The 22,696-nt window shown below is 43.1% G+C and overlaps 1 protein-coding gene and 1 long non-coding RNA gene across 15 annotated transcripts in view; one reads left to right on the top strand and one right to left on the bottom strand.

Annotated features, from left to right (window-relative positions):
* Positions 1-208: 208 nt before the first annotated feature.
* On the bottom strand, positions 209-16,728 carry LOC148221334 (uncharacterized). Its single transcript, XR_015808228.1, has 3 exons — positions 16,461-16,728; positions 3,704-3,799; positions 209-692 (listed from the first exon to the last, which is right to left on the bottom strand). It is a non-coding gene; the product is annotated as an uncharacterized LOC148221334 (long non-coding RNA).
* Positions 15,874-22,696, top strand: part of PRDM10 (PR/SET domain 10) — a 44,402-nt gene continuing 37,579 nt past the window's right edge. For 3 of the 14 annotated variants that reach the window (XM_088178082.1, XM_088178081.1, XM_088178080.1), the window contains exon 1: positions 16,804-18,086. The gene's annotated coding sequence lies outside the window, so the exon portion shown is untranslated. Of the gene's footprint in view, positions 16,012-16,803; positions 18,087-18,112; positions 19,147-19,796; positions 19,883-22,696 lie in introns of those variants that run through there. The other 11 variants (XM_088178078.1, XM_088178079.1, XM_088178076.1 and 8 more) reach the window with 9 other exon arrangements.

Here is a 22,696-nt window from a genome sequence, read left to right as displayed (position 1 = left end):
TTGCTGAAATGTAGATGGGGTGAATCTGTACGACAGATCAATAAACAGCTCAGTTTTAATTAAAATTGCTGACTGGTCCACTGGTCACTTATTATAGTTTCTTTCTTACATTATTTGAAAACCCTTAAATCTCTTTTACTGCAGTCCTCTGGCATATATAATTTCCTTTTTAGCCTGGCCAAGTTCAGTTGAAAAATGGAGTAACAAGTTGCTTTTGAAAACGGACACATTTTAATGTAAACATTTAATGTGCAATATGAATACAGGAATAACAAGACATTCTGAGATAGGCTTCTCCCTTTACTTGAAAAGGAGAGATTTTTTTTTCCCCACACAGTCCAAAATGTACAAGTTCTCTATAAATCTTTGGGTAGGGGCTTTCATTCGAGGTTGAATTTATATAGTATTTAAAGTGCTACATTAATTTACTTTTAATATTTATGTAGTGCTTAGTGAGAATTTATGTTCACAGCACTGACTCCAACAGTATTATCCTTGTTTTTCTGAAAAACTATAAATCTGGTGACTCTTGGGGAAGTCTCTCAGATGAGGTACAACCTCAACTATATTCTCATCTACTTCTAGTCCTGCACTGTAGATACACCAGGGTGTAAGAGCTAAGGTCCTGCAGCGAGGCTGCAACACAGGATATTCCTCTTCAAGAGCAAGGCCATCAGTGGTCAGTTCACTACCTAAAAAGCAAGTGAGAAATTATGGTTTGAAGAATAACACATTTCCCTTCATACAGAGATCAGCCCTACCAGCACAAAATGTCCCCAGAAAAAAAAGGTTTAATCTCCCAGATCTTGGTCATTCCTTGGTGATGATCAAGAGCTCTGCATGCAACTAAATTCATATGACTGCAGGGTAGCAGGGAGAGATATTGAGATAAGAGCCTCCAGCAAGATGCAAATGGAATCCCATCAGTTGGAAAAAACCCAAAGGCTTTCAGCATGGCAAGGCTTTGGGGATGGCTGTTTCCAGGTGTCTCCTGTCCACACAGAAGCAGTGGGTCACTGCAGGCATGGTGACACTCATGATGGCCGTGTTTAATTCAGTGCACAGGTCTATTTCAGGTGAGCACTGGTACTTGTCTGTTGCCTGTGACAACAGCACCAGTTTGAATCAATGCTACAAGGCTGCAGCATTCCCTAGGACACCTCTCCTGTTAAACCTGTTAGGTAGGTGACAGCTTATATTTACTTCCAAGAATCCCATTTTACCCAGGTTCTGGAGCTCTTAGTGCCCTTTTCCAGGACATCTGTGCTAATGAAGCACTGAGAATCTCATCCTCACCATTGGCTGCCAATGTTTATTCTGGAAGAAATGTTTCAAGTGAACAACTCTGCCCCTTAGCACTTGCAAGACCGTGACTGTGTAAACAGAAAGCATATATGATTGCAAAAATGTGCTCTGTAAGAGTAATGTTAAAATCGTGATAATAGGAGCAAACAGAAGTCATCAAGGAATGCATTTGGTACCATTAAAATCTCTGGGAGCAGCAACTTTAGAAAACGGATGCATTGAGATTCTCTAAGTACCTGGAGAATGAGTTCAGAGAAGTGAGGAAATCTTTGAAGATTCCCACCATTCTCTTAAACTCCTGAAATTAAAGTAAAATTAGTCTAGCCAGTGAATTGTAGTCCTATACAGCTAAAATTGATTGAAGATTTAAATGGGCGTTCATATAATTTGTAATAGTAACAGGTATGTGCAAGGTAGAGCTTGCAGAGGTAGAGCTGAGTCATTCTGGGGTTTAGGAGGCAGAATGAAAAACTGAAGTTAGAAACAAAGAATGTGGTGGGATTAAGTAAAGAACTCCCTATTGCTTATTATTGGAGTATCACAATCATACTCCAATATTATTACTGCTGAACACAATTCAGCAATTTTAGAAATATTAAGCAGTGCTTCTAGGAAAAGCATAGTGCACAACTTGCACAGATGATGCCCAATTAACTGCCCAAACTCATGTGGAGCAGTCCTGCCCTTCGGAAAAGACCTCTACCTGCCACCAAGGCTGTGTAAGGGGCAGAAAGCAATGCAAAACTGTTATTAGCCAACTCAAACTTGATCCAACATCCAGCTATTTAAGTGCCTGTGGGACATAATATTTCTCCAGACCCATAAATAACATGAGAAGATTGACAGCCTAGTCTGGAATTGGACATCTGTATTTGGCTGCAGCACTTCTGTGGGGAAGTCCAGGGTTCCTGCACCCTTGCAGCTTAGCCTTCCATCTGTGACTCAAAATGACAACACACTGAGGACAAGATGTAGGAAGTCCAGCAGCAGGGAGACGAAAGAAACTGCTGAAGAAACTGGGCTTAAGACATACAATGAGAGCAGAGATGCTCCATAGAAAGAGGGTAACAAAAAATGCAGAAGCCTTGAGAGGCAGACAGGAGCCTAAAAACAGGGGAAGATGGTGAAGTTTAGAAGAGTGAAAGGATGGAGAATAACGAAGAACAGATGCATTGCAAGTGGGGCCATACCATAAAAACAGGGATAAATGGAGTAACCGCAGATGTGAGGAAAAGCTGCACAGAAATCTGTGAAAAGAAGTGACAGAGTAAATGGTGCTGGACAGCAAGCCTTTCTGTTTCTGCTTAGAGACTTCTTTAAAAGGGACTGGCAAGGAAGGGAGAAAATCTACCCTTCATTATACCAATAAACCCTTAACTCTAGATGGCCATTTTCCCACTGCTCTGGACCATGCCTGAAACAGTGCCATTCATCTGGCTTCCACTGAGGTGCCTGAAGTGGACAGATCTGCACAGCAGTTTGTGCTGTGTTCATCTCAAACAGCATAAGCCTTGCCTACAGCATGTAACAGACTGTTAAGGAAACAAGCCTGGCATTAATACTCCTGTAAAACTGAAAACTTCAAAATAACCCTTCTGTTAAGTTTGGAGATACTAGGGTACTTTGCTGAAGCACTAGCACAGAAAGGTGCAATTGCATTGGAAAATGAAAAATGCATCAATCCAGGATGCTTAAGGGCAGCACAAGAGAGTGGCTGCTAAAGAAAGCTGCTGCTCCTTCAACACTCTGCATATGAATCTCAGCGTCCAGAAAATGTGCTAAATCTATGATCTCCTCTTATTTCTACATGGGGGGTAAAACCAATGGTGAACTTAACTGGACAATTTGTTTTTCTGAAGACTATCCAAGTCAAAAGCAATGTCTGAGAGACACAAGGAATCCATTTTGGAATAGAGTTGCACAGATGTAGGATTCACTTCCCAGGAAAAGAAATTACTCCTGATAATTCAATAATATATCATTCAATAGAGTAATGAGCCCACACTCAGACTGAGAACCCTGAATGCAGAAATAGCAGAGACTAACCACCTTTTTAGCTAATACACAAACTGGGAATTTATGCTGCTCATTTTCTCTCTCCAGATGGATCTGAGGCTTTGAGCACTGGCAGGATCTCACTGGCAGAGCAATGCCTGATGCTTCTCTAAGGAACTGAACACAAACATTGAACCTGACACAGAGAACTCAAAAGACCGAGGGTCTAGAGATCTACAAGTAAAGGCACAGAAAAGACGCGGTGGGGAGAGAGGAAGGAGAGGCTGCTTTGCAGAAAATATTTAACTCTCATCCTCTTTCTTGGTAACACATCTCCCTGCAATGGCATCCTGTCTCCTTTATCTCTCCTAGTCTACCTGTGAAGACTGAAGTGATGTTTCACCTCTGAAGATGGCAGTGTCAGTCATCCATGTATCAAGGCAACCAAACCATTCCAACTTAAATAAGCTGAGCCCCACAGCTGTGGTAGAGAAGCCATCTGAAAGAGAAAAACCCCACTATTAAAAAGAATCCATCAACAACTGATATTGGCTCATTATAGTGCTGAGATTTCTCCTGTTGTCCTTGGATGTTTCTTCCCTCATCCCTCTTCTGCTTGCCCATCTCAGTCATTTCAGCAGTGTGAAAGGTTGTTCATTTTATAGAGGTCTTTTATGAAAGATGAAAATTCAAATAAGATATAATTAGCTGCAGTTCCACATAAGTCAGTATTATTGCAGCTTTTATATTAGATCCTAATTTGTCCCACAAATATAAGTGTCAAATATTACAGTAGAATGATTAATGACATCAGACATAATGGAAGGATTAAGTATTGATGCAGGAGACTTGCTTGAGAAGAATAATTTTAACTTCTTTTCACTCAGAATTTATTTTTGTCCTCTACTGTAAAAGAAACCTGAAATTGAAAATAAAAATGGCTTGTGTTACTGGCAAGCAACAGAAGAGGTCTGATTCATGATTTAATTCTTCATTCAGTATTCATTGGTAGACTAAAAGCCAAATCATCATAACAAATGGCACAGCAATGAACAACATGGAATATAAAAAAACCTCAGGATTTGTCCTGCTGAATAAATGTGGAATCATTTGCATCTTTGAAGATAAGTGTAATTCAACAGCAAAAAATTGAACCCTCCCTCTGCAGTCAGGTCTGATTCAGCAGCTGTTCCATCAGACATCCTGGAATTGCCTGTGCTAACAAGCTGTTTCATGGCACACCGAAGTCGCCTTTTTTTCACCTGCAATCACTTGTTTGAGCAGTTACTCAGTTTGTAAGAACAGGGTGTATGAGGAAGGAATTTATGACATAGGAACAGGCAATAAGGAATTTAAAATGTCCAGGAGACACACCATGTCTGATAATACAAATTACTGGGAACTGTAGTTTTCCATCAGCTGCATGGTACTTTTAAGTGCTTTTTTTTCCCTGTTGCACTTAAAAGCAGAATAACTCAAAAAATCCCCTCCTCATTTTAATTTGGTATCAGCACAGAATGCTGCACTTTACATCATTCTATTTAAGCAAATATTAAGACATTTCCTGTTACAGTCATCATTGGGGCCTCACAGTACTCAAACATCGAGTCATCCTTCTTATTTCAACATAGGAATATTGACTTTAGGTGCTGGAAATTCACACCTGGAGACACAGGACCTGCAGCTTTGCCCTCTAGCACTATCACCAGCCTGGACATTTGGGAAGGAGCTGTACGGTCTTTCCTGAGTAGCAGCTTGGTCTTCAACTGAGAGTTGGAGGAAAATCTGTGGGAAATAGGGATTCCTAGGCACAGGAATTCATATTTGCAGACCTTGCTCTACAAGTTTTTTATTTCAGTGCCCCAAATACACCCTGGGCTCTACAGCACTATTGACTTACAAACTCATTCAAGAGAGAGGCTTCTTATTGTGCTCTGGGGTTTTTATAACCTTTGAAACGGAGTTCTTTGGAGTGCCACAAGAAATGAGATGTAGCAGTACTTTGGCAGCTTTTAAACTCCTAAGGCAACAAGAAGTTTGAATATAGGTTCTCTTGGCGGTAAGAAATAAAGAAATACATGTATTTGAAGTCAGTGTCAGTTGAATAAAGGCAAAGAGCAGGACACAGCTGGAAGGAACTAGGACATGCAAGTAGAAGCTGAATCCCAATGTCTCCAAGGGAAGGAGGGGACCGCCTACAACTTCCACCCCAAACCTGTGGCCTGAGGGGGAGAACAGCCTCTTCTGAATCACATTTCCTCAGAAGATGAGTCAGCTCCCAAGAGATCTTTAACAAAATCCCCGTCCTGCAACTTTCCAATAGTCTTTTCCTATATCTTGCACAGGGCTGAATTTAAAGTTGCTCCTTTTATTTTACCATGATTTTCCCTCATGGGAAGAGAGAACAGCCTGTGCCTTTTGCCATCGCAGCTTGCCATGGCTTAAAGATCCCTTTTCTCCCCCAAAATTAAAGACATATTGCCCCACAATAATGAAAAACACCATTTTGCAGGAGAGCTTCAGATTGATATCAGTGTATTCAGCATTTTTGGAAGCAAATTACAAGGCTTCCTTCAACTCTAGGCTTTCCTGCCTTGTCCCAATCACTTGGTTGACTCCCCAAGGTCTCCACCAAGATGTAGCTCATTGGCTAAGTTATAGAAAAAGAGTCTTAAGTAGAACACTCTGTTGAGGTTTGAGTTTTCACTTTAAAATGCAAATGGCTGGTAGTTAATTCCCTTTTGGGATTACAGAGCTGAATTTAAAATGGGAAATGATGATACAAAAATATACATCAGAAAGCATTGCAGTGTGAGTAATGAATCCTTTGGCACATGAATGCAGACTCTTGGGGTCAGCAGACATCTTCATTTATCTGTATTTTAACAGTTTCCCTCAAAACTGCTTCTGGCTAAATTCTTCCTCAATATACTACCTGCTACACTCTCAGTGGACAACAACAAGGGCAAAATTTGACCAGGTTTTCTATTTCTTAAAATCTCCTAGATCAGCATATTTAAACACACGAATATTTTGCTGGGTATGATAAATAACATCCTCATTTCTGTTAAGAAGTCTAATGAGGCCTTTACCATACTTAGTGAACATACAGCTGGATGACAGGCCCATTTGCCAGCTCCTTGTTGACTGGGAAGGCTAAAAAGCAATCCAGAAAAGTAGCTGCTTAGCAAAGATGTTAAATCAATATTTGCTATCCAATTGCAAAAGTCTTCCATCTCCCTTTCTCCCTTTCTTTTTCATAACTACCATTTTACTTCTAACGGGGGGGAAAATAAGCATATATAATTATGTCCTTAGATCAATTTATGCTTAAACACATACACACAGATACACCCCTGCAACCTTACAGGGACCTGAGGATGCAAGTGCTCTAATCTGCATTTAAAATTCAAAGTGCTCCACTCCTTGCATGATCAGGCCTTAAGTACCACAACCGGATTCTTTCTATTTGTTCTGTCTTCTGGAAAATATATCTTTACATAACCCTTCAAAAGAATCACTTCTGTGCACACCAACACTGACACAAACACATCTACCAGTTTTCATAAACCTTAGCAAAGGATGGAACTGCATCAGCATGAGATGAAAACTACAGATCACAGCAGGCAACTGCTTAATTCCTGGTCTATGTTTAGAAGGGTGTAAACCTGGGATCAAGTTGATAAACTAGAAATTATTTATATTTGGATACAGTTCCTTTGGCACATGGGTGCAGAGCTGTGGCCAGGGAGCACATGTAGGGGGTGAAAAGGGAGCAGCCCCCAAGCCAGGTGTTCCCCTGGCCAACACCATGTGATGATCCAGCATCAGCGGAATCATCTTGAAAAAGCACATGGGTAGATCTCTTGGCAGGGTCAGTAATTAAATATCTGTACTACCTCAAAACCTAAAAAACAACGATTTACGCAAGCCTTATTTCAAACTTTCCCTCTGTCTGTACAAGAATATATCAAATAGTCAAACTTTTCAGTTTTGCCCTTTTTTTTTTTTCTGTACACTGCAAACTGTGTCCAAGTTCTCCAGGCTCTGTTGTCTTTTTTTTTTTTAACTGATTTCAGGCAAACCCTAGATCTGAAAGTCCCCAAACAATCAACAAAGAATGTATTTCAGTGAGTTGAATTTGAGAAGTCACAATAGGGGCTGTGATATGGTACTATGATATCACTCACAGAGGACTGTTACTTCATTGTGAATGGAAACAGCATCTGGCATGGGGCAGGAAATAATTTACCAAAGGAGCATCCAAGAAGTACAGCAATGAAAAATAAGATTCAAATCAGTTTATGGCTATGTAAGTTGTTGTCTTTGTTGGGAAGATATTTCTTTAAAGTCAGGGAAGGAAAAATATTGCACGTTATGTCTTTTTTCCATCTTCACCTCCAGTGCTTGCCAATAGCTTTTCAACAATTGCATTATTCACTATTGAGTATTCCATGCTGAGAGAAGCCAGTATTCTGTACAGCACAGGGCTCCTTCATTCCTTTTTATTTCATATTTCTGTTATCAACCAACATGTCAGCTATGAAATAAAACTTGGAGAAAAACTTTGAAAGGAGATAAATTCCCAGCAGGTGTCACAGAAATACTAAACTGACTTTTAGTCTTAATTATACCTTCCATGTGGTTTCGCTGTGTTTCTGTTGCTCTGTACTAAATGAAAAAGTGTTATTTTAAAATACTTTTTTCTACACTAAAAGGTAAAGTGAACAGGTCAAAGTAAAACTAGGTAAGTGATGGGAAAAAAAGAGAAACAGGCATCACCAGCACAGTTCCTAAAAGTTCTGCAGGGAATTAATGAGGAAAGAGCAGAGAACGGGAGCCAGGATGTGCAAAGATGAATACAGGAAATCACAGAATTCCAGAATGGTTTGGATTGGAAGGGACCTCAAAGCTCATCTCATTCCACCCCTGCCATGGGCAGGGACATCTTCCATTAGACCAGGTTGCTTCAAGCGCCATCCAAGCTGGCCATGAACACTTCCAAGGATGGGGCAGCCACAGCCTGTCTTCTCTGCTCGTTTACAACAACCTTTGAGGTTGAGCAGAACCACTAGGATGTGAAGCAGCTCATTCAACTTTTAGGGTATTCTCGGGTAAAACAGAACTCACTAGGGAGATGAATTCAGCTCATATCAAGCTGATCCAAGTAGTGAAAAATGACCTTGTCATCTTAGGTCTATTCCTGTTCTTTGCCTTCCTGAATACCTCAGCAACCACGACAATAACTTTCAAGATAATCTTACCACAGCGGCAAAGACATTCCAGTGTAAAAATCAGCTTCTGAGGGGCTGGGCCTGCAGCTGGCAAGTCTCCTGATTAAAATTTCTCAAATTTTGCTTTGAGAAATGCCATTGCTATTACCATGCTCTATTATTCAAGCAAATTCACTAAGCAGCAGATTTTGGAAATCAGGGATCAAAGTCTGGGAACTTTTGATAAACCTGAAGAGTCCAGATCCTACCTGAGCTCCCAGTGGGGTATACTGGCTTTAGAGACAGTCTTCCCGAGCAAACAGATTTTAGAGCCCTGGGAAATACCAATTGTACTCTAACAGCAAAACTCTGGAAACAAGTCTCCGGGGGAGATCTCTGCAAAATGAAGGCTGGGCAAACCCGATATGATGCAGGACACATGAGCACTCTCAGGTGGAACTGCAGCAAACCTTTCATTGTGACGGCAGCCTCATGTTCAGGCAAGCAAATCTGGAATTTTTCCACTATGTGGAGGCTGGGGTTACAGGAGTTCAAAGCAACAGTTTAACAATTCACAGAGAAATGCAAAGCCCTGCACAACTTTACCATGTAAATCTGCTGCTTTGAAGAAAACACCTTTATTTTGGGTCAGGCTTGTCAGGTGCCTGGGCACACCTGGAATATGTAACATTTGGGTGCACCTCGATAACATCATCTGAGCTTTGACAATGAGGATTATTTCCTGAAAAAAGACTGGCTCAAAATAATTAGGTTATGTTCTGTTCACTAAGAGATTTTGGGGAAGCAAATTTGTTATTTCTTCCCAGGCTACAGTGTCTGCATCCTTCCTCCAGTGTGGTATCACTGAAGCACAGCAGAATCCCTGCCAGCATTCCCTGCTCTGGGCAGCTCTGTGCTTTTCCCCTGAACAGCACATTCTTATGTTTTTGCTGTCTGTGTGACTACAGAAGTTTCTTATTTGTAGCCATCTGCACCCAGGCAGAGGCTTGCAGCTTCAATCTTAATGGCTGTCTGGGATGATATAATTTGGTTTTATATCAGCTTCAGAGATAAGGGCAGCATTAACTCCCTGAAAAAGCCTGGCACTCCATTTGATTCCTCCTGGTCTCCTAAACCAGTTGTTTTCAAAGGCATTCAGATATCTGTCTACAGCGTGGGTGGAATACACTTACCTTCCAACTCAGTTAAGTTGGAAAACATTCCCTCCTTTTAAACTAATCACTCACTAAACAAACATTTCTCTTTTACCCAGACAACTACCCTCTTGAAGGACACATCCAACTGCAAAGAACCACACTGCAAAAATACTTTGAATTCAATCCAAAATGAGACCAGTCCCAGGGTCTGCTCAGACAGCACCTGCTGCAGGGTCACGACTCACACAGGAAACTCCAGTCCCCAAGGTGGTGACAAGCAACATAAGCCCACCCACATGCTATAAGGGGGGGGGGGGGGGGGGGGTTCTTCCCCTTAAAATCGGGAGTTCTTCCCCTTAAAGTAGAAGAATGCTGTAAGAAAACGTCAGCAGTGTTTTTCTTTCCAAAGACCTAATTTTTAACATGTTATGATAAAAAAAATCAAGGAAGGACTTATGACCATGGTAAGTAAAGGCTTGAAATTAAGAAAAAAACCCCAACCACATCTGTGTTTTTTTTGTGCACCAGTCCTATAAGCTGTTAACAAATAGGGTAATGATACAAGTATTTGATTTAAGACAGACTCAAATGACACCTTTATGAAAAAAAGTCACACCAACTTCTCCAAGAGCCCATGGCTAAATTAGGACTAGGATCTACCTTCAGCATCTGAACAGCAGTACAGCACTAAGTTAGACTTCAGAGGCCACTAATAAATCCTCCTGATCCTGAGCAGCTTCATCTAGGACCATCCCTGCACAAGCACAGGAGTCCTATTTAAGTGGAGCTCAGGGCCGTTGCTTCTTGTCCAAGTAATTCTAGAGGAGTATTAGGTTTTAGCTTAGTACCAACTGTAACTGGCTATGCATTTGGAATCTGTGCTATTGCTCTAGGCTAGGTAAGTTACTAATGGATTTTGTCTTATTTTTATTACCAGCCTACATCACAACATGCAAATTTGATTCTAATTTTGGACTCAGGTCTGCCTGGGCCTCTTGAACTTGCCTGCTGACCTGTATTTTTGAATGCTCTCTGGATGCCATCTCTAGATGAACCTTAGTCATCTTCTGTAGGTGCCAAAGGATGGAACGGCAACTGGTGAGTATTTCCACAAGCTTGGAAATCCAGACATTTAGATAAGAGCTGGAGATGTCCCAGGGGGTGTTTTTTGCCCTTAAAAATCAAGCAAATTCTAAAACTGCATCATCTATAATGAAATCTCTGTAAAAGCCCTGTTGCCCCACTACAGCAGAAGGGCTGGGTAGACAGCTGGGAACGAGAAATGTGTTAGACAGGAGGAAACTAAAGAAACACGGTTTGTGTAGTCTGACAAAAACTTTGGGGAGGATGTGACTGCTCTCTATACATATATCGGGGAAGTAAACACTGGGGTGAGGATAAAGACCCTACTTAAAAGGCATTATATAAGTAGGAATAGACTTTAGAAAAAAGAACCAACTTATCTTCAATGATGTTTTTAGTCTCTTGTTCAAAACTGCAAGAATAAAAGTCTCAGTTTCTCATCAGGGAAAGCCTGCTCAGGTTATACACTGAGGTATCTGTGATGGAAAGGACTTGGTAGCTTGGAAACCTTCTGCCAGCTCCTACATCCATGAGAAGGTCAGACTTCTAATTTCTAACTTCTGCAGAAGGAGGAAGACTGACCATCTGACAGATAAGTATTTTTATCCTTATACATACTGAAAAAGAATACAGAGTTTTCCCAGCTAGGAGACTTACTTTTAGCTGTTCTATAAAAAGCCAAAATAAACAGAGTATAGAGTTAGTACATGTACTAAATGAAATCTTAAAATATGATTTTTTTTAAAAGAAAATGTGGCTGCTGTCTAAACATCTACCGTAAGTTATCACTGAAAGCATTTTTACGTTGCCTCTTTTATTCATCTACCAAATGTATGCAGGAGCAGGAGGAAGATCTCTGAATACCCCTTCTTTCCCAACAAAGGTGGGAGAAAGTTGACTGTCATCTCATCACCATGTTTTGAAAAAGGCTGTCAAAGGCTGTATCAAATCCTTTCCCAACGCTGGAGACAAATCTTCTGGAAAAATTACAAATCTTGTATAATACACTGTAGGAATAATTTTAATAGAGAATATTAAACCTTTATTTAACTTCCTAGTGAACTCAGAAATATCCCAAAGCATGGAGAGTTTCCCGAGTCATTCTGGCCTGCTTAATGGAAAGGAAATCCAAACACCCTCTGTGTTTATTTTGCAGTTGATGCACAAATTATTTCCTACTAATGGCAATGCTTCTACACAGCCAGAGCTGGGCCATGGAGACACCTGAACTCCAGTGGGAAATCAGCCAGTAGTGTTGGGTAATCAGCAGTTTAGTGCTGTCAGGATCATGGTAGCTGAGATCATTCCCAGAGAAGAAATGTGTGCACTAAATTAACAGTAATCCCAGCTAAAGAAGTAGCTGACCTGGATTTGAACTACATCTGTCCAGCACAAATGCTCCAAGAATGAACAAGTCTGGCAATGCAGAGAAGAACTGGGTTGCACTGGAGTTTCTGTGTTTGCCTAAACTGGGCTGACTGGAACCACAACCTGCTGCCTGTGGAAAGGCTGGGGCTCCACAGGAACAGCCGAGCACAAGAAAGAAAAAAATCCCTTTCTAACCCTGCAAAATCTTGCAAAGAGACAGTTTGCAGGAAAAGCTGTGAAATGCCAAACTCCCACCTGATTTCTGTCTCCTTAAAACCATGGGATCCCAAGGAATCATCAGGAGCAGCAGCTGCCTTTATAAATATTGTTCCAGTGGAGTCGGGGAGATATTGCTGTGTGATTGGCAAAATATTTTCCCTGCAGGCATTTTGGCATCAGGACTTACTTTTCCTATCCCAATACCCCAGCAGGGCTTTGCTAAATGGATTTTCAGTGAACTGAAAAGCTGCCTTTTCCTAAAACTTGCTGTATCTTTAACCAAATGACCAGTGAAAATTAGGGGGCTGGGGGGGAGTGACGCAAGTTGTTTCCTGCCTTATTTTTGTGCCTCTTTATAATTAAATATTGGAGGATAAATGCCACTTGGCTGGGGACAAATCAGCAAGAAGAGAACCAATAGTGAATGCTTGAGGTGAAATACTTCAGCTAATGGTATGTTTTTCATTTAAAATAAAATTTAAATTTTTGAATTGATGCAGATGCTATTACAACACCCTCAAACTTGTTTTAGCCAATTTTTTTTCTTGCAGTTACAGGAATTAATTCAGCATGTTAAAAAAAAAAATACTAATTTTTTGGGGGAGGAGTGATCCTGAAAACCAGAATAAAATAACTTTATTGTACTTGTATGTGTTTTACATGACGCCACGTTAATTAAATTTATTGTGGCTTACTCTAAACTAGTGAATTTATGTTTTGTATTCTCTGTGCAGGATGAAAAGTAATTACATTTCAGTTGCATTATAATTTAGCAGGTTGTAACAGACACAGGGACAGAGCTGAAGTTTTTCCATCTTCTAGATTGGAGTTCTAAATCACAGCCAGCTGCTGACTTGCATGAGGGTGGGAAGTGGGTGCCACAAAGCATAGCTCAATTCCATGTGCAGTTTAATTTGGGAATCTGGACATAAGTACCTACTTGTCATGCACAGAATGAGACTGGGAGGTCACCAGGGGCAGGGAGGCAGTGGCTGCTTCTATAACTCAAATGAGTTTAGAGCACTTGAGCATTTTTCTTTGTCATGTTTAATCTATATGTTTCTCAAAATGGCATTATGTCATGGAGAAAAATCTAATAACCCAAACAAAACCTGAAACATCCATATAGATGGGTAAAAACCAGAAAATCTTTCTAGGGGGTCTGAGAGAGGGTTGGGGAGCAGATTTAGGGAGTGGGGTCCAGGTGTGGGAGACTCGTTTTTAAGGCATAAACTTAGGAGTGGTTTTTCTAGGTGAAAGGAAGGGATGAGGAGGTCCAAGGGAAAGAGGGCAAAAAAAAGATACTCATGAGTAAATTAATGGGGTGGACTTCCAGTGTGCTTTTCTACCTGGAATCTGAAAAGGAGGAAGAAGACAGTCAATACACTTACTTCCATGTGGGAACTCGTGGAAAAATGAATGTTGGAGTGACCAGAGGGAAAAAACAGAACAGGCAAGATGAGAGAAATTGCTGCTGCAGCAGCATCCAAATGAGATGATGCAGGAATGGAGACATGAATCTGATGGCCTGGGAGCTGAGCAGGAAAGGAGGATTTTCAGGAGGGTTACAGCACCTTCCAGACTGGAGGTGAAGGGGGGGGTATTTCATGTCGTTCACTTGAACTATGCAGATTAGGAATAAATAAATTAACCTCATGTGAAGGCCTCTCTCTCTGCCAGCACAAGGCTATGGGGGAAACAAAGCCTGTCCTGGAGCATCAGAAACACCACTTGAAATGTGGGAATTACAATAGGCATTACATCAGATGCCGGATACTGCAGGGGATGAATCAGAGCAGCATCTGGCAGCTTGGTGCATTCACGGTGAACTTGCACTGATTTGACTACAAAGGGATAAAAAATAACCTGTGGAACAACTTTCAACGGGAGCCTTATTTCAGGAAAGGGCACTGTTCTGTATTCCACCATGGGACTACATCTCTTATGGTGGAGCCACCAAGTCTTCAAAAATGTTAGGGATACACGTGGAAAACGTGAATAAAAATGCACTTTGATTTTTTAAAAAGTAACACATGCAGCTTTTAAAATTTATAGTAAATAAAGCAGTTTTGTTTGCTTTTATGTATTTCCTTATAGTACTTGTTCGCCTGAAGTTTCAGCACAGTATAATGAAACTGAAACTGGTTCTATGGACAGAGAAATAAATTGGTTCCATGACTCCCATAGTTTAAATTAAGAGAACTGCCCAGAGGTGTAAGGAAGTATAGTTAAGGGGAAAAAAAATCCAACAAACTTCTAAATTAAACTAATTCTGCTGACTTGAGGTTTGAAACTCATATCTAACATTTTAAGATCAACTTCATAAACACAATTTAGAAAACTTGTAACTATGTGGGCTGTTTTTGAAAATTTGATTGCTTATGGAAGAGAGGCATGATTTCATACATGATGCAAGGGAATTATTTCAATTTACAACAGCAGTTCTTAATTTAAAAGGCTAGTCCAGGCATTAAAAGGACAGACCTAATGGAGAGTTACATTTAATGGCACCAAGATCTGACCTTCTCACTGTTCTCCCAGCACAGAGACTGAGCAGAACCAGTTCTGTAAAAGTAGTGATCAATATTTAACCCAAATTTCCCCTTCCTGTCCTCCTGGGATTTGGTCAAGTTGGCCACAATGGCCCATTGCAGGATCTGTAGCTGCCGACGCTGCAGTGAATAGTCATTTATACACAGTCCATAAAGCCATTCAGAAAAAAAACTAAAGGGTCCTAAACACAGGGATTGTTTGGCTTAAACATCCACTGACCTACTTGATTGAAGAGCTACCTGAGTGTGTGCTAATGGCAAATGAGCGATAAGAAAGGGATGTTTTTCCTTGGGACCATAATACAAATAGATAAATACTAAACACAAGTATGGCAGCAACCGCACTGGAATGACCAATCAGTTACATTTTTGAACAATATTATCCTTCTTTGAGCAGACAGTTAGGACTCAGACACATGTGCCATGAAAAAAAATATGTAGCAACATTTGAGGTCGTTTTAAGCAGAAGAAGCTCTTCAGTGGGCATTTTCTCATGCGTTCTGTCTACTTTCGACAGATAATAGCTCACGTTTCAGCTTTCACTTTATCAGCTTTAAGTAAAATTCCAGTGGAATCCGCTGGTTTTGACACGACTTTAGGTAATTATGCTCCAACGGGCTGCAGAGCAGCAGGATGGGAGCTCACGAGAAGTTTGGGAGTCACCTCCTTAAACAGGAGGGAGCGGGGGATGGGCCCGGCCCTGCCAGTCCTGGAGGATTCGGGGCGCAGGTATCGCCGCTCCGCCCCTTCTCTCCACCAGGGGGAGCCCGGCGCCCCCCCACCCCCCCAGTAGGGGGCACTGCCCGCGGCGCCCACACCGCCTCCCCCGGGGGGCGGAGCGCCGCGATGAAAAGCGCGCTCTGATTGGCGGACATACCCGTGGCGGGGATGAGAGCGGGACTCTGATTGGCCGCCAGCACCCGAAGGTGGGAGCAAAAACCCGGGCAGAGGACCCATGCCCCGTTCCTCTCCTCGCGGATTGGGGTGTTTCCCCCCTCCCCCCCATCGACCCGGGCGCTCCGAGTCTTTCCTTGACGAGTTATGTGCCCCATCGTGGTTGGCGGAGGAGTTTCAGCCAATCAGCGTGCGACGCCGCGGCTTGTTGCCAGGCAGATTATGGTAATGAGGCTCGGGCAGCCGCCACCCCCCCCCCCCCCCCACTCCCCCCCCGCTCTGCAGCTACCATTGTGAGGTGAGGACAGGTGGGGGGGTTCGGGGCCGCCGCGGAGCCGGCGGCGGCGGCCGGGGTGCGGCAACCGCACGGGACCCCCTCAGGTAACGCGATGGGACGGTCCGGGAGGGCAGCGCAGCCCGGGGACGCCGCGGGGACCCGCCGGGGGTTTTAGACTTGTTGTTTTAGTCGCACCCAAGATGGCGCCCGGAGCTGGCGGTGCGGGGCCGGGATAAACCGTTCGCTCCCGCCAGTGGGGGGGGAAGGGGAAGTAGGGCGTCCCCATTCCCCTTCCCCCCCACCCCGCGGGAGAGGTACAGTCCGCTTCCCCCCACCTCCCCGCCCCAGCCGGGATCCCCCGCCCGCCCCGAACACGGGGAGAAGGGGGTGCCCCCACCTTTGTTCCCCCCTCCCTGCGTGGTACGGTCCGGACCCCGGCACCTGAGCGGCAGGGGGGTGCCGAAGCCATCTTTTTGCCCCCCCGCCCCAGCACTGCGGGGGTCTCATCGCTCCACCATAATTCTGGGCCACTCGCCCCGCGCTCGGCCAGCTGCCCCGCCCTCGGCGACCGGCCCGGCCCGTCCCGTCCGCTCAGGCCTCCCGCCCGTGTCCCCCGTCGGCTCTCAGTGGTTGGGGCTGGCTGGCCGCCGGGTGCTCTTACGGGGGGCTGATGGCGCCGCTGCCCTCAGGCGGGGACGGATGGGGGGGCGAGGCGGCGGGAAGCGGGCGGTGTGAGTGAGGGGGACACTCACGCCTGCTGATTGGCCGCGTGCCTCTCGCCCCTGCCTACTATTGGCCTAATTAGGGGAGGGGGTGTCTCACCCCGTCTTCGGATTGGCCGTGGAGGGTATATTAGGGGGTGGGGGTCCCCCAGGCTGCCATATGAGGGGCAATGGTGGGGTATGTTTGCGGCGTCCTGCGCTCATGAGGTTTTTCTTGCCCCAGGGGGCCCATTGGACATCAGTGCGGCCCCAGCAGGGCGAGGCTCCAGGCTGGGTGGCCTCGAGGCTTGGTGTGGAGGGAAGTTAGGGCCTTTCCCATTGCCCTAAGATGGTTCCATTCATGAAGGTCCTGGTGTGAGTAGCAGCAGTTGCTGGAGGTGGAAGCTGTGGAGTTTACTGCTCTCCTGACAGTGGTCTTGGTGCCAAAATCTCTTTTCCTGTGGTCTTGGGTACAGTTTTAGCAAGGGGATGCTTGATCTTATGGCTCTCTTGTTCTGTGGGTGTTTGTGTTGAGTTGTCCCGTTTTCCTTCCTGTGTCCCAGTTCCATTAAAAGTGAGTTGATGTGAGTTTGTTAAATGGTTGTGTTGGAATGGAAGAATGAGGTCCTGATGCTGTGCCTTTCAGAATTACTTATCCTAAAGGGATAATTCACCTTTCTAGGGGTATTTCCCTGTACAAGAGCTATGTGTGGTCGCCTTTTACCTCTCAGCCGTACATTGCAGAGCCTCAGGAGGGCTCTTACAAGGTCCCAGAATCAGAATTTAAACCTGATTTAGGCTACTGACAGTAGTCATGGTCGTGATAGTGAAATGAAGGGTCAGTATTTGTGATGCACTTTTTGGTACCTCGGCATCAACCTTTCCAGTGTATCACTGTATATTTATGGTTCTTACAGACCTTTAAAGAATGATCAAGTGCAAAGCTGGGTGTGTAAAATGCCTATCAGAGTTTCCCTGTGAGTTTCAATGGGAGTAAAGACTATACTGAACTTCTGCTTTCTTCTATCAGAATTTTAATAATTCAGTTTTTTTTTCTTGTAGTTGAGTTAGAAAATGAGATGCTAATGAATCGCCAACTGATATTACAAGAGGATTTTTTACATATTTTGTGGACACAATAAAATAATTGGTAGTTTTGACCCTTCTGATGCCTTCATTTCTAGGAGAAGTAATATAGGAGCGTGTATTGCTCTAGTCTGTCTTTGAATGGAAAACTCTGAAATTGCGATGGATTTTGGCACTTTGCTACATGGATGCTTCTCTTACGTGAAAAGAGACAGCTTTATTACCTTGTTTATAGGGTGAGATATCGCTGTAATTATTATTATTTTCTGATAAAATAATTGACAATTAGATTTGAGAGAGAAACGAGTCTGTAGTATTGTCTGCTCTCCTCTGGCACCCTTAGTCGTACCATTTGCAGAAAATCCCTGGATGAGCTCTCCTGGGGTTTGCTCTGCAGTGAGCAGCCGCTTCCAGTGTGTTCCTGATCACCTGCAGCTGCTGGCAGCTGTGTACACTGAATTCTAATGGACTTCTAAGTGTATCTAATTAAGGGGGCTGGTTTTGTATGCTGAATTTTGTTTGGGCTTGAACATGAGATTGGGTCTATTTGTCACTTTTATCTCCTGCTAGTAAAACGTGCAGTTGTATCATAGCCCTGAAATGGCTTTATATGTCGTCCTCACCTGTTTGAAGGTGTAGATAGTCCGTTTGTTCTCTGGGGTAGTGCAGAGAAGCAGCTATTCTGAAGGAGCCATCTCAGGTATGTGCAGAAACAAGGTAGTTTTGTTTTTTTTAATTTTACGACAGGTGATGTAAATTCAGAGGAAAGGTGCAGGAGGATGGGAGAGAGGAAGCAGTCACCCACACATAGGAGGGGAAGAATCCCCTCCAACTGAGTTCTTTTGGGAAGAGTTTACTGGAGGAGGGGAAGGGATGGGAGACAAAAAATTGGCAGGAAGAAGCTGGAGGGGAATGGTTTGTTTTCTTTCAGTAACCCCTAAAAGAGCCATCTTGATGGCTGTGTGGGCAGAACTGTGGAAGACACTGATACAGACATTTATTTTCCTTTTGTGTCATCCTGTACATGTTCCTTGCATGTGTTCCTTGCTTCCTTGCTTTATCAGATTCTCTCTCTGTGATTTATAAACCAAATCCTTTAGGAAGGCAGAGTCACTGCCTTGAGCAGCTGGAGCCCAAGAGCTGCAGTATGTGATTCAACAGCCCATGATATCACAGGGACCTCAGAGGATGAAACACTGGGACGACAACAACATGAGGAACGTGGCCATAGATTAAGGAAGCTGAGAGTGGGAGGAAGTCGGTTGCGGGAGTGAATATGTAGATGTTGAGCAAATGGTAAGAGACGTGACTAAAGAGATTTGCATATGTAGAAAGCAATGAGGTTGAGTCTTTGCCCATTGAGAGAGAGGACAATGTGAAAAATATTTTATTATACGAGAATTAGGTCTCAAGAGAGATGTCCTTGGAGCATCTCTGAATAGGTGTCTAAACCCAGCCTAGGTAGTCCCTAGGAGGATGTTAACCTGTGCTCAGGCTGGATTCTCTCCAGTATTCTGTAGTAGAAATGGGTTTTCAGATAAGTTGTGAGGGAGTAGTTATGTCTGACTGTTGTACTGTCACCTTCAGTGCCTGGGCCCTGTCTCTTTAGGATAAGGCCTGTAACATATGATGGGCACAGCAGCAGAGGACTGGCCTTGGTCTAAGAGATCTCTTCCAGCTTGTTGCTTTGGTGGTGGATGTGCCATAAGTATATGGATATACATAGATTCATTATGCACAATGACAGTAAAGAGTGAGTTGGTGTTTGGCTGAGCTCCTCTATTAATTATACGACAAAATTAATTGAAGCCATTTTTCCCTTTGTGGAAATAAGTAATTCTTGCTGTCCCAGCCCTAGAATGATTTCCATTTTTAACTCACCAGTGAAACATAAATATTGTGGTTTTACATGACCTGATTGATAACATTCACACAAAATGCACCAGGTCCAGAGTTCCTTGAAACAGTATGTGCCTGTGATGGATGGGAATGCAGAGAAGGTGATGACAGTCCTGACTCGGTCCTCGATGAGGTTAGAAACCTTCTTGCTGCGATGAAAGCATGTTCGTACTAAAAGATCTCAGGAAATGCACTGGCTCTGCCTTCTAGGCAAAGTGGGATAATTAACTTTAAGTGTGGGATAAAGCTTTTTGCAGGCACATGTGATGTTCCTTTTGAGCATAATAAATCATTTTCATATTAAAAGCTGGAGGAAGACTCAGAGTTGTAAAACCCCTTTTGTACCAATCTTACTGCAGTTGCACATGGCTGGGGTAACACACTGTTGTCAGTGAGCTGAGTCGTGGGAGGATTAAGCCAACAGTCCCTGCTGTTACTGCTGCAGGGAACCTCAGGCTATGGCAAGGCTCTTTTACACTGGGGAGTAAATCACATTAGCTGGTTTATGCACCATTATTGCAAAGTGGGTTCTCGTTGGAGGTAGTGAGTGGCTTTATTGGTCTCTGAGCAGGGAGGTGGTCTTTTCCCATTGCTCAGCTTTAATATTCCCTCTTTATCATCCTGAAGAAGGGACAAAAATGAGTTTGGCAGCCACTGGCTTGGAATTTTCAACAGAATGCTTTTAGTGAGCCTCGCAGAGGTTGCTGCAGATGATGTCCCCAGAGATTCTGTCTGTGTATTTTCTTGTGTCATCACAGCATTGAAAGAAATTGTCATTCTTTAATAGCAGGTTTGCCAAGAAAATATGGTTATTGTTGATTATAATTTTTTTTTGGTGGTGCTTTTTTCTGACTTTCAGAACTTGCCTTTGAAGCCCTAGGTGAGTTCACTGGGTTTAACTTGTGTTTAAAAACACTTAGACACCAAGCACAAACCAGCAGTGACTTTGCTGTAAGCGGTTTTCTCTTACAGCACCATTCGCTCCTGATTGTTTGTGGGGGGATCATGGATGCATCTGTGATGGGCCACACTTGGAGCTGTGATGACTCAGGGTGTCTAATGCTGAGACAGCAAAGTTAACAAGGACATTGCTGTTGGATAGGCAATGAGGTGCTTTGCCCCTCTGAGAAGTGCTTTCCTATCCTCTGGAGCTGAATGCAGTGCACAGGGAAGCTGCTGATTTAATAACACAGCTCCAGAGGAAACACCATCCCACAGGAATGGTAGGGAGGAGTTGGAGAGTGTCACAGAGGCCAAAAGTAATATTTTTTTTTTCTTAAAAAAAAAGAACTGTCAGACAATGACACTGAGGTGCTTTCCAGGTATCAGGAGCAGCAGAGAAGTTTTGTCATTAATGACATTTTCTGCAATGGATGTAAAATACAAAAACTAAAGAGAGATGGTTCTTGGTCTGTGGCAGCAGTAGGTCCCAGAAGGTGTTGAGAAAAGGAAGGTGAATGTGAATGGTGTTCCGAGACAAACCTGTGTTGTCCTGAAGGGATGGTTAATTTACTTGCACAGCTCAGAATGAGCTAATGTTCCACTAAAGGAGATATTTCAAAGTCACAGGAGCTGTGCTGGTTTTTGGACCATTTTGTGTTGCGATTTGCACAATGTATAGTGACAGACAGTCACTGCTTCAGCACTGCCATACTGGAGTGGTACTCGACTATATTTGTACTCCAGCTTGTGTCATCACTCGGCACGGACAGGGTGAGGCATGCCTGTTATTTGGGGAGGAAAATGCTGTGTCTGCAGTTACTGTAAATGCATTAACATCTCCCATTGGCATTGCTTCTTGCTTATGTTTGTGATGCTCATTGTGTTGCATGAAAGCATTGGGGTGCTGGCAGAATTTTGAGTGACTATTGGGTGATATGTCATAATTAACTAATCTTTCAACTTCCAGAACAGTGAAATTTCATCATCTTCAAGTTACTGAAGTACTTGTTATGAGCATACAAAAGAAAAAAAAAAAAAGATGGTATATTGAGTAATATTTGAGCCAGACCTCTTATATTTTATAGTGGAGACAATATAGTTGTGACAAACATAACGTGTAAATTTAACGTAAGTTTAAGCAAGCTATTTGGATTACTGTTTTACTAAACCTCTACATGGATTTTTATTACAAAATATAGCCTACTTTCTTCACACTGAGGAAAAAACTGAGTTTACCCTATCCCAATGCCTTTTATTTTTAATTATCCTTTTTAGGATTTCTGCAATTGAGTTTCAATTTCTGTTGCACAGATTTTTATGGTAATCACTTGGACATAACAGAGCTTCCCTTTGAGGTGCATGTCTTGGTGTTTATTTAGCTTGTCTGAAAATATCAGATGTGTTCAATATGGTGAGAAAAATCAACAGTTGCAAAGGATAATCCATGGGCAAACATTGTGGAGAGCAAGCAGAGAGTCCTCCTTGCATGCCAGTGGTTTGGCAATGCCTATGTCCAAAGTTTCACATTTTTTTCTGCTAAAGAACTACCGAAGCTGAGAGAAGATCACAGGGAAATTATTAAAATTTCAAGACACTGTGGCTATCAGTGTCAGGGCTGTAATGGGTATTGAGAGCAGGATCTAGGGAAGGAAATACAATTATGCAGGATTCATGAGGAGCAGCATCCTATGGAGGACCAGTGAGCAAAGTTAGCTTGGTCTTCTTGTCATCAGTGTCAGAAAACTTGCTCAGGTGTTGGTGTTTTGTGGCAGTTCTATTGTCAATGGCTTTGGATAAGATTTTTGCAGCTCCTGGCCTTGACTGCAGGGCTTGTTTCACAGGTGAATTTCAACACTTGCTCCTGTCTCCTACCTTCTTTACTGCTCATCCCTGGGACCTCTCTGGGATGTGGCCTGTCTCCTCCTGCATTGTCTTTGCTCTCAGCACATCTATTATTCCAGGGAAATGTGCTTTACATTATTCCATTTTCCAGGTAAAGTGTGTT

The sequence above is a fragment of the Sturnus vulgaris genome, chromosome 23 (genome assembly GCF_052056855.1).
Source record: "Sturnus vulgaris isolate bStuVul1 chromosome 23, bStuVul1.hap1, whole genome shotgun sequence".
NCBI classification, from domain to species: Eukaryota; Metazoa; Chordata; class Aves; order Passeriformes; family Sturnidae; genus Sturnus; species Sturnus vulgaris.
The sequence above is the reverse complement of the archived record's forward strand: the minus strand, read 5'-3'. Positions and strand labels throughout refer to the sequence as shown.